General features: G+C 35.9%; 1 non-coding gene across 1 annotated transcript; it reads left to right on the top strand.

The window, feature by feature from the left end:
- The first annotated feature begins 10,592 nt into the window (after positions 1-10,592).
- On the top strand, positions 10,593-10,700 carry LOC128282777 (small nucleolar RNA R71). Its single transcript, XR_008273131.1, has one exon. It is a non-coding gene; the product is annotated as a small nucleolar RNA R71 (small nucleolar RNA).
- The last annotated feature ends 391 nt before the right edge of the window (positions 10,701-11,091 follow it).

The following is an 11,091-nucleotide window of genomic DNA, read 5'->3' as shown; positions in this document are numbered from 1 at the left end:
TGGTATTTTATGTGAGCAATAAGTTAGTCCAAAGATTAATTCATTGTTTGACATAGTTTATTGTCAATGTTTGATTGCTACAACAAGAGTACCCCTTACTGTTAATATTATTGTCCAAAGAGTTGATATTAATGTAGCGTTTGGTATATTGAGATGGGATTAGCCATTATCTTGAATTTATTGTTTACTTATGAATATTGATGTGAGCTTATTTTTTGTTCTATATTCAACTAATTCATCTTCTACTGCCACAATATCTGCTAATATAAATTCTATACCCATGCTTAATGAGACTAATTTCAATGAATGGAAAAGGCACTTACTTATAGTGTTTGGTTGTATGAACATAGACATTGTACTAAGGGAAGAACAACCCGCACCTCTCACTGCGGAAAACACCCCTTGTGTTAAAAGGGATTTTGAGAGGTGGGATCGTTCAAATTGCATGAGTCTAATAATCATGAAGTACAACATTTCAGAAGCCTTTAGGGGCAAAGAATCAAAAAGATTACTCAGGCCAAAGTTTCCTTGACGAAATTGAGAAACGTTTTGCTAAAAACGATAATGTTGAAATGACATCACTTCTGACTTCTTTGATGTCTATAAAGTATAAGGTCAATGAAATTCTGAGCTATCTAAGGGCTATGAGTTTTATGATCCCACAATTAGGAATATTTTTGAGACGAGATGTAACACCCCAAACCCGGCCTAGACGTTATGACCGAATCCGACGTGCCACATCAAAACGTTAAAACTTTTTTTTCATTCTAAGTCCAGAAAATCGTACTTGATGTTCAAAGGATTAATTCATTAAGGGTTAAAGTGAATGGAAGCTGTGCACCAGGTAGGAAACCGGAAAAGAGGAGGTGAGCCCATCGGACAGCTTAAGTACCAAGCTCTTTCGGATCCAATCCTAGACATGCACACCGCCATTGGCACACTCTAACATCGCGTATATTTTTAGGTTACCATTGTAATTATGTCTATTTTAGAATAAAACATATTTAAATTTGGAAAATGTTATCATAGTAGAAGCCTTGTTTGTAATCGTGTTACTTTGAAATCAGTTTATGTTTTTGGAAAACGAACCCTAGATCTAGCCTATTTTGATAGTTAATATAATTTAAGATCATCATGATAAGTTATAAATCAAAACCCAAAAAAAATAATCATAAGCGGCCTTATTACATAACAAAACCCAAATCATCAAAGTAAAGAAAATTGAAGTCCAAATCACTAGAAGAAATCCATATTGCAGAACGAGTGGCCACTCCGAATCCCTCGCGGCTCCAAGCCCATTATGGTTGGGGATTACCTGCATGGATGAAAATAGAGGATGAGTTTGGGGAAACTCAGTGTGTAAAATTAACCCAACCATAGCCCATATCAGTTCAAACCACAGAAACAGAATAAATTGGCCTTAGCCGAGCGAATCTGAAATTAAGCCCATAGGCCCATAACAGATCAGATCAGATATTTCATGTATATGCAAAACCCAACCCATAACCAACCACATACACCCCCTTACCAACCTTTCACCATGTGGGGAGACTACTCGACCCACCCAAGCGCTACACACCTCAGAAATATGCAGCATGGCTGCTAGAACAGATAATGTGACAGAGTCACCAGATACAGATAATCGTGGCAGAGCCACCAGAATAGATATATGGGGCAGAGCCACCAGATCAGATAATTTGTGGCATAGCCACCAGGACGCTTCCTTCATAATATAACCCATGTCCCCATGCAACAAATATTCATTCATGGCATACATCATACAGATTTAAGTCAACATGCTTTTTAGACAAAATTAACCCTAGGGGCATATTGGTCATTTACACCTAGGGGTATCATGGTAATTTTCCATACATAATGGTATTGTAGTAATTTAGCTACTTTTAGGGTTTTCATGCATATCCTATCCATTTACGTACTATCAGAATACTTACCGTGCATACTTACCAAATTGAGCCAGTTGGCCCATGAACCTGATTTTTGGCCCATTAAGCCCAAGTTATCAAAATGCACGAAATCGCACATACTGCAGTTTATTACCTTCAAAATACCAAACATACAAACCCAAATATCTTACGAGCATTCGCACACTCGTAAATTCCCAAAATACCAACTTTCCGGCATTTCGGCTTTTCGGCTTTTGCCGATCTAGTCTATGAGAGGGTGTCAGTTACACACCTGTTTTATGATGATTCGCTGACGAGATCCATGCACGAACTGTCTACAATTATAATACTACCACGTTAATATTACTACCGAAACGAACTACATATTAACTTCTTACCATATTCGGCCAACAACACCTTAGGCCTTAGCGTTCCTACCTTTGCCGAAAATAGCGTCTCAATCCAGATCCGTTTGCTCCACTTGTCCAAGCCCTTGATCAACAGCCTCTTAATCACACTATTACCAAAATAATACTATTATCACAACCCCTTAGGGCTACAAGTCCAAAAATGACAACCTCTCTAACCTTTTAAGGATTCCGACTTTTTTTAAAATATGAAAGATAGACTAAGTTGGAAAGACTTACCACCGATTCTTTCAGTCAACATTCCCCCTTAGTTCCTACTTGATTTTGATGCAATTCTAAGCCCTCAAACGATAACAAAAGTCGAGCCTTCAGTGATCTCAGTATTCGGCTATGTCCCTAGGATAGTGTGGGAGTTTCGGCTTTTTGCAAAAGTGTAGAGAAAGATAAAATATGAGGGTTTTTACTTGTGGTATTGTCGATAGAAACTTGGGGTTTAGAGGTTGAGAGAATCGGCCAAAGATGATGAGAAAAATAAGAGATTTGGCTAGGGAAAAATCGGTACAAAAGGAGTCAAGTTTTCAGGATTTCGGGATTTGAGGCAATCGGCTATAGTCTTAAAAATAATGGAAGAAAGGTGGTATAGAGTAGGGTGGCTGAAGGATTCAGCTCTGGGGAAAAGAAGAAGAAAAGAATAAGTGGATGGAGAGAAGAGAAAAAGAAAAGAAGAGGAGAATAGTCAGGAAACGACACCACTTACCACTAATGCCGAATTTATACTAGTACTAACCCTAGCCAAAATTTGCCCCCCTTAAGCATCCCTTGGCCGGCCAACTCTTGCTCTTCAAGAGTCCACCATTCGGCCAACACAGTTCACCCTAATCAGCTCCTAAATCCTCTCCCTGATCAGCTCCTAAATCCTCTCCCTTATCAGCTCCTAAATCTTCTCCAGACAGACTTTCACTTCAGTTCCACTGCTTACCTTTTCTGTACATAAAAATTAATATCATTAATTTGCTTACCTTGTGACTCGAACCTTATCCCTCCTTGGTCATCCATACGCCACCTCTAAAGCCCCTAAGTGGCGTCACATGCCAACTTACCACAGGCTTCCTTATGTCCTCTTTTACCCAGTTCATACTTAAAAGCCCAGTTAACCAGAACCCCTTTTTCCCTATGGATTAAAATCACCTAAAATTACTGGATTTTAACCTAAGCTTGGGCCTTCTAGAGGCCCCCTATCATAATTAAATCTTCATCAAGCAGACAGAACACAAAATTTTAAATTTTACCAATCATTCATAGAATTCCTGAAAATTGGGGCGTTACACGAGAATTGCAACATTCTTTGAGGATGTTGACTTTGAGGGGAGAAATAAGGTTAGAGACATTGCTTTTGAGGAGGAATTGGATTCTAACTCAGTTCCTACTATCACTTTTGATGATGTTTAGGTTCTCATACCTATTATTGATTAAGAAGTGAATCTAGAATCTCAATAAGACAATGTTGAACAACTCCTTATTTAAGATGAGGTAATTGTTCCAGAAGAACAAACTCAACAACCTCAAGAATGAATGTCATTAAAAAGGTTCACTAGAGAAATGGTTATAATGGCTTTAGTGGAATATTTTGACATTAAGCTACATCAGATGAATATTAAGTTAATGGTTTCTCAATGGCAACATTGATCATACATTTATATGGTGCAATTAGAAAGCGTTGTGTCTAATGATGCAAAGTTAATGATTTGCAAAGAACTTCATCTATGGGCTTAAGCAAACTTCTCGTCAATAATATTACAAATTTTACCAAATGATTATCTCATTCAGTTTAGAGATAAATTTTATTGATAATCGTATATACCATAAATTTAGTGGGAGTAAGGTTCTATATTTGGTTTTATATGTTAATGACATACTACTTGTCAATAATAAGTATAGTCTCAATCAATGCCCTAAGAATGATTTTGAGATTACAAAAATGCATTATATATATATTTTTTTACATTTTAGTAGTAGAAAGTCTAATGTATGTTCAAGTTTGTATACATTGGAATATTGTGTACACTATTGGGATGTTAGGCAGATATTTTAAGCAACTCTAGTTTGAACCATTGGATAGCATCCAAAAAGGTTATAAGGTATTTTCAGAGAACAAAATATTACATGCTCACATATCAGAGTCTAATCAGTTAGAGATCATTAGGTATACAGACTCTGATTTTGATGGAATATGGATACAAGATTTTGTCACTAAGGTGCAAATTGTGAAAACAAATTGTAGTATTTTATTCCAATAGCAACAGAAGCACATCAAAGTCAAAACACATAGACTTTAAGTTCCTGATTGTTCAAGTAAAAGTTTAGAGTGGTTAGGTGCCTATAAAGCATATTAGGACAAACTCCATGATTGCGGATCCACTTACAAAGAAACTACACCTAAGGTTTTATAAGAGCACATTGATCATATGGGTGTAATGTCATTTAAAGGATATTTGGTTTTAGTGAGAGTTTGTATTTTTAAATGCTTTTATGTTATAGACACATTTTCAGTTTAAAGATATTAATTTTATTTTCTGCAAAAATAAAGTTTATTTGGTTTATTCACACTCTAGTTTTGGTAAGGTTTGATCTCCCTAGGGAGGACCAGTTGGAAATAGACATATTTAGATCATATTGCATGTAATTTCCATGCTACACATCCATACTTGATCTATGTCATTTGGTTGTGTTAATATACGTGATCATGGATGGATTTAGTTATGATATATGTAACGAAAGTCGCATTGGTCTTATTGATGTGCGTGATAAGTTTTATATTTATGATTGATCGTTCTTGAAAACTAACTATTATCACGATAAAAGTAAGTGCACCTATCGAATAGTAGTATAGCTTATAACAAGACCAGAATGTCGAACCCACAGGAACTAAAAGTACTCGTATTAGCCTTCTTTTTATTATCTAGCCTAAAAATAAGGGGATTTGCTTTATCTAAACTAATTAACTAAACTAAGAATGCACAAGAAGTAAATTGGGGAAATAATTTTGGGAAAACTGATTTATTTGGACAATACCCAAGGAAAAATCCACCTAGACTTCACTATTATTTGACTCTAAATTAGATGATTTATTCACTTGACTCGATCCGTAGAAATCCCTAATTTATATTATTATCTCTCTCGAGACTAACAACATCTAACCCTAGGTTGATTAATTGAAATCTCTTTCTAATTTAAACCCCTAGTGTTGCATTAACTCGATCTATGGATTCCCTTACTAGGTTTGACCCTAATCTGGAAGATTTATGTCACCCTATGTCTAGGGATGCAATCAACTCCGCTTAATTATGCTAGATCTATTCTTAGACGGGGACTTTTGCTCCTCTAAATAAGCACATCAATACTTGAATCAATATCCTGGAATATTAAAACAAGAATTAAGAACACATAATTAAGAACAAATCAAGTATTTACAATATAATTCAGAAAATAATAACAAGATCCGTCTTAGGTTTCATCCCCCTTAGGTATTTAGGGGATTTAGTTCGTATGTGTAAAAGAAAATATCTCACAAGAATAATAATAACAAAACATAAAGAAAATTCAAAAACCCCTGAAGGAAATTGAAGGGAGATCTTCAGTCTTGAAGGAGAATCCAGCTTCTGAGATGGATCAATCAGCTTTCTTTGAGTAATTCCTTTCCTCCTACTCCCTGTCTCCCCCTTAATCCTCATCTAGGGTGTTTATATAGGCTTTAGAATGTCTCAAAACCCTCAAAAGTGCTCTTTTCCAAATAGAATTAGACTTGGGCTCGACAGGGACACGGTCGTGTACCACGCCCGTGTGCAAGTGCTTCAAACCGTGTTAGAGTCTATTAAATAGACACGGTCATGTGGTCTACCCGTGTGAGGAAGTGCAGGCCGTGTTGATTTCTCACGTTGACCCATTTTCTCCGTTTTTGGCCTGTTTCTCGCTCTTTTTGCTCTCCTATGCTCACCGAATTATAAGACATGAAATTAAAGGATTAGGAGCATCAAATTCCACAAATCTAATGATAATTCATCCAAAAATATGCTAAGCATGGGATAAAAATATGTATAAATTGCGACTTATCAAATACCCCCACACTTAAGCGTTTGCTTGTCCTCAAGCAAAATCCTCAACTCACAACCAAAATAAATTCTTCTCAACTTATAATTCTCATTAATAATGGCTTAAAATAATCCACAAGTAGTCATGCATTGAAAATTTAAGTAAGAGAACATTAAAGTTTCAAATAGTCAAAGTTGAGCATTTTAATCATAAAATTATAAGCATCCCCCTTTATCTAAGTAATTATCTTTGATTCCAAATTGACGATGGTTGAAATCCTCACTAAAGGTTCACTCAAGTCACTCAATGTGTTTAAGGTTCAAATTATGTACTCATTAGTCAAACATGAAGAGTTATTACCATAGGCTTGCATGAAAATCAAATCTCCACCACTATAAATGAGATGATACACAAATCAAAAGGTCTTTGAAGGGTTGTAACAGGGCTTTGGGTTAAAGGTGTGGATAAAGGCTGAAAAAGAAACGGTTAGAATCGAGATTAACTTGATAAATCACCTAATTGGAAAAAAAAACTAACATCAATTGAATAAACATGAGCTTCATCTCAGAATATGAAATTAAATACTTAAGCTCAAAAACAAAGAATTACTACTAATATGTATGTATATATGTTTTTTTTTAAGAACAAGCATAAATGTGGAAAGTACATAATAAGAAATAATTCAGGGACTAAAAAGAACGAACCTAGCTAGGTAATAATTCAAATTAAATCTCGATAAAAAGGGAGTTAATAATCATGGGAAAAATTCTTAATGAATTAAAAAGGGTTAAGTTATGGGTTAAAATTTAGGTAAATTAAAAAAAATAGTTTGTTAAGCTTAAAGGGGTTCACTAAGGGTCAATCGTAAGGTAAGCTTTTTATGAGGAGAAAAAAAGGGTTAAAACCTAAGTGCCTTTATCATTTTAGTATATCAAATCAATGGTGTGGTCTCGACATGTATAATCGATGCAAGTTCTAGAATAACAAATCAATGTTGACACACTCCTGAACAATAAAATTAGTGAGCAAGAAGAATATATGCTCTAAAAAGCTCAAAATCTCACAGAAATTGTAGATATTTGATGTCAATCCTGTAAATTCAGAACTTCAAGATAATACCTCAATTTAGGGAAACAACCTAGTAATTTTAATTCTCAAAAGTTTCAACTAATCATACTCAATTCTCTAATGTCTTAACATTTAAACAATCAATACACAGTTACCTATGATTTAATTTAGAACATATCAATAAGAATCATAAATCAATCAAAATTTACTCCAATAATGATATGAGAAAATTATTTGAGAGCAAGATAAAAAATTCAGGGATTTTCTGATAATCATATAAATGACCTCCCCACACTTAAGATGTACATTGTCCTCAATGTAAAAATATATATAATATCAATATAAAGATAATATCAAAAGAGGGAGAGAAGCGAAACTGCCCTGAAATTGTGGATGAAATCCTTGGATTAGCGAGAGTGAGAATTGTAGGTAAAGCTTATGAAAGGCATAATTCTAAGAAAGTAAACACCACTGTGAAAGAGAATTAAGGGATAATTCGATAATAACCGTAAGGATAAACATATTTTGAAATATAACACAGAAGTCTTCAAAAATAAATAAGAGACAATGGAATTTTAAATAAAAATAAAAATAAAAATAAAAATAAAAATAAAAATAAAAATAAAAATAAAAATAAAAATAAAAATAATAGTAAAATAAGCAAGCCCGTGTGCCCTTATTTTAGCCCATTTGGCCTACGTCCGTGTTCTTTGGGCCTGTTGGTGCACACGGTCATGTCACACGGTCGTGTCTTGCTTTGTTCGCTTCTCCGACGCCTATGTATATATGCGGATATCGGTGTTATTTTGACAGTTTCAACCACGAATGGTGGACACGTGCGTGTTACATGCCCGTGTTAACTTGGCAGGATTGCCCACGGCCATGTCGCACGGCCGTGGCAACTTATTGAATCCCATGTTTGGGGAAAATTTTGCTCTATTTTCACACGGCCATATCGCACGGCCGTGTCGCTGCCCGTGGTATGAGCACGGCCTAAGGCACGCCCGTGTGCTTGGCCGTGTAGATTTGGATAACCTGTGTTCAAGGGCTCAGTTTATGATTTAGATATTAAAAACTAAAATTTAAAGAAATCACACTATTAGTGCTCAGGTTGCCTCCCGATAAACCCTTATTTATAGTCTAAGCTTGACTTACCTCAATTTCGTGTGATTACGGTGGATTGTGGAGTTGAAACTCCTCACTTCTGCTATCAATTTTATCAAAATAACGTTTGACTCGAGTATTATTTACCTTAAAGTTTTCGAATGTAGTATGTGTTACCTTGACTGTACCATGTGAGAAGATGTTCATTACTGTGAAAGGAGTCGCTCTGTCCATATTGTGCTCTAAAGTAGCAATTTGGGGGTCATTTTCATCTAACAATACTTTGTCCCCAACTTCAATTTGATTTGTTTCATCCCTATGCTCATCGTGGTGTCGCTTCGATTTTTCATGTGCTTTTGGTTTCTCCTTAACAGGTGTTCGCCATTCATATAGTCCATCGATCTGAAGTCTTCATTCTTCGTGAGTCGGCCTATTTTCGTGGCATGGGTTAGGCTCTATCACGTTCTTCCTAAGGGGCTCCTGCAAAGAAGTTTGAGTTGTAACGTTATTTAAATTAACCGAACTTAAAAAATCAACTCGGATGCTAGATATTTTAGCAGAATCACGAGCTTAAAGAGTGATTGTGTCATCACCTACACGAAGTGTCAATTCTCCTGTGCCAACGTTAATAATAGTTCTAACAGTTACTAAAAAGGATCTTCCTAAAATTAAAGGCACGTTACTATCCTCTTCTATGTCTAGAACAATAAAATCAATTAGGAATATAAATTTGTCAATTTTAACAAGTACATCTTCAATGATACCCCTAGGAAATCTGATTGTTTTATCTACCAATTGAATACTCATCCTAGTTTGTTTGGGTTTCCCAAGACCTAGTTGTTTAAATGTTTTATAGGGCATGACATTAATACTAGCCCCTAAATCAGCCAAAGCATTTTTAACGTTCAAACTACCAATTAAACAAGGAATCGTAAAACTCCCTGGATCTTTTAACTTGTTGGGTAAATTATTTTGTAGAATGGCTGAGCAAACTGCATTCAACTCTACATGCAACGCCTCATCCAACTTCTGCTTATTTGCTAAAAGCTTCTTTAAAAATTTAACGGCGTTTGGCATCTGTGAAAGAAATTCTATAAACGGTAAGTTAATGTGTAATTTCTTTAATAATTTAAGGAATTTACCAAATTGTTCGTCCGTGTGGACTTTTCTTGTCACATTGGGGTATGACACTCGAGGTTTGTATTCTGTACTTACCAATTGTTTCTCATTGTGGTCCACCTCATCCTTATCTTTACTTACCACAATTCCTTGCCTCGGTTCTGGTTCAAGTTTAACTAACCCTTCTTTATCTCGAACGGTGATCGTATTAAGATGTTCCTTTGGGTTGGATTCAGTGTTTCTCAGTAAGCTACCTTGTGGTTATTCAGAAATCAGTTTAGCAAGCTGGCCTATCTGAGTTTCAAGCTCTTGGATCGATGCTTGTTGATTCTTAAGTGCTGTTTCGGTATTCTGAAAACGAGTTTCTGACACCAAGATGAATTTCATTAGCATCTCTTGAAGGTTCGGCTTCTTTTCCTATTGGTAAGGTGGTTGTTGAAAACCTGGGGGATGTTGTGGCCTTTGATTTTCTTGGCCACCCCACGAGAAGTTGAGATGGTTCCTCCAACCTGCATTAAAAGTGTTACTGTATGGGTTATTTTGAGGTCTGGAATTATTGTTACCCATATATTGAACTTGCTCCTCCTTGGTGCTAGGGTTGAAGGATTGATATTCTACGTGTACTCCTCCTCCATTTGAATTACACCTCATCACTGGATGTACCTGAGTAGAACCATACAAACCATCAATCATTTTATTTAAAAGTTCTACCTGGTTAGATAGCATAGTAACCGCGTCGAGGTTGAAAACACCGGTTGCTTTTGTTGGCTATATTCTCATGACTTGCCATTGATAGTTATTCAATGACATCTCTTCAATAAATTTGTAAGCCTTTTCAGGTGTTTTGTTGTTCAAAGTTCCACCGGCGGCTGCTTCGATAAGTTACCTTGTTGAGGGGTTCACACCGTTGTAAAAAGTCTGAACATGCAGCCATAGAGGTAACCCATGGTGAGGGCACCTTCTCAATAGGTCCTTTGTATCTTTCCCATGAATTATAAAGAGTTTCTAGATCCATCTACACAAAAGAAGAAATATCATTCCTTAATTTAGTCGTTTTAGTCGGCGGAAAGTATTTAAGCAAAAATTTTTCGGTCATTTGTTCCCAAGTGATGATCGATCCTCGTGGTAACGAGTTCAACCACTGTTTAGCCTTATTCCTCAATGAAAAGGGAAATAACCGAAGGCAAATGACATCGTCAGAAACGCCATTGATCTTAAAGGCGTCGCAGAATTCCAGAAAATTTGCCAAATGAGTGTTTGGATCCTCGTCCTGCAAACCATCAAACTAAACAAACTGTTGTATCATTTGAATCGTGTTAAGTTTCAGTTCAAAATTATTTGCAACAATAGCAGGTCTAACTATACTCGATTTCGCTCCTGTTAAACTAGGTTTAGCATAATCATACATAGTGCGAGGAACAGGATTCTGATTTATTGGA

The sequence above is a fragment of the Gossypium arboreum genome, chromosome 10, assembly GCF_025698485.1.
Source record: "Gossypium arboreum isolate Shixiya-1 chromosome 10, ASM2569848v2, whole genome shotgun sequence".
NCBI lineage: Eukaryota > Viridiplantae > Streptophyta > Magnoliopsida > Malvales > Malvaceae > Gossypium > Gossypium arboreum.
Note: the sequence above shows the minus strand (reverse complement) of the source record. Positions and strands in the feature narration are given on the sequence as shown.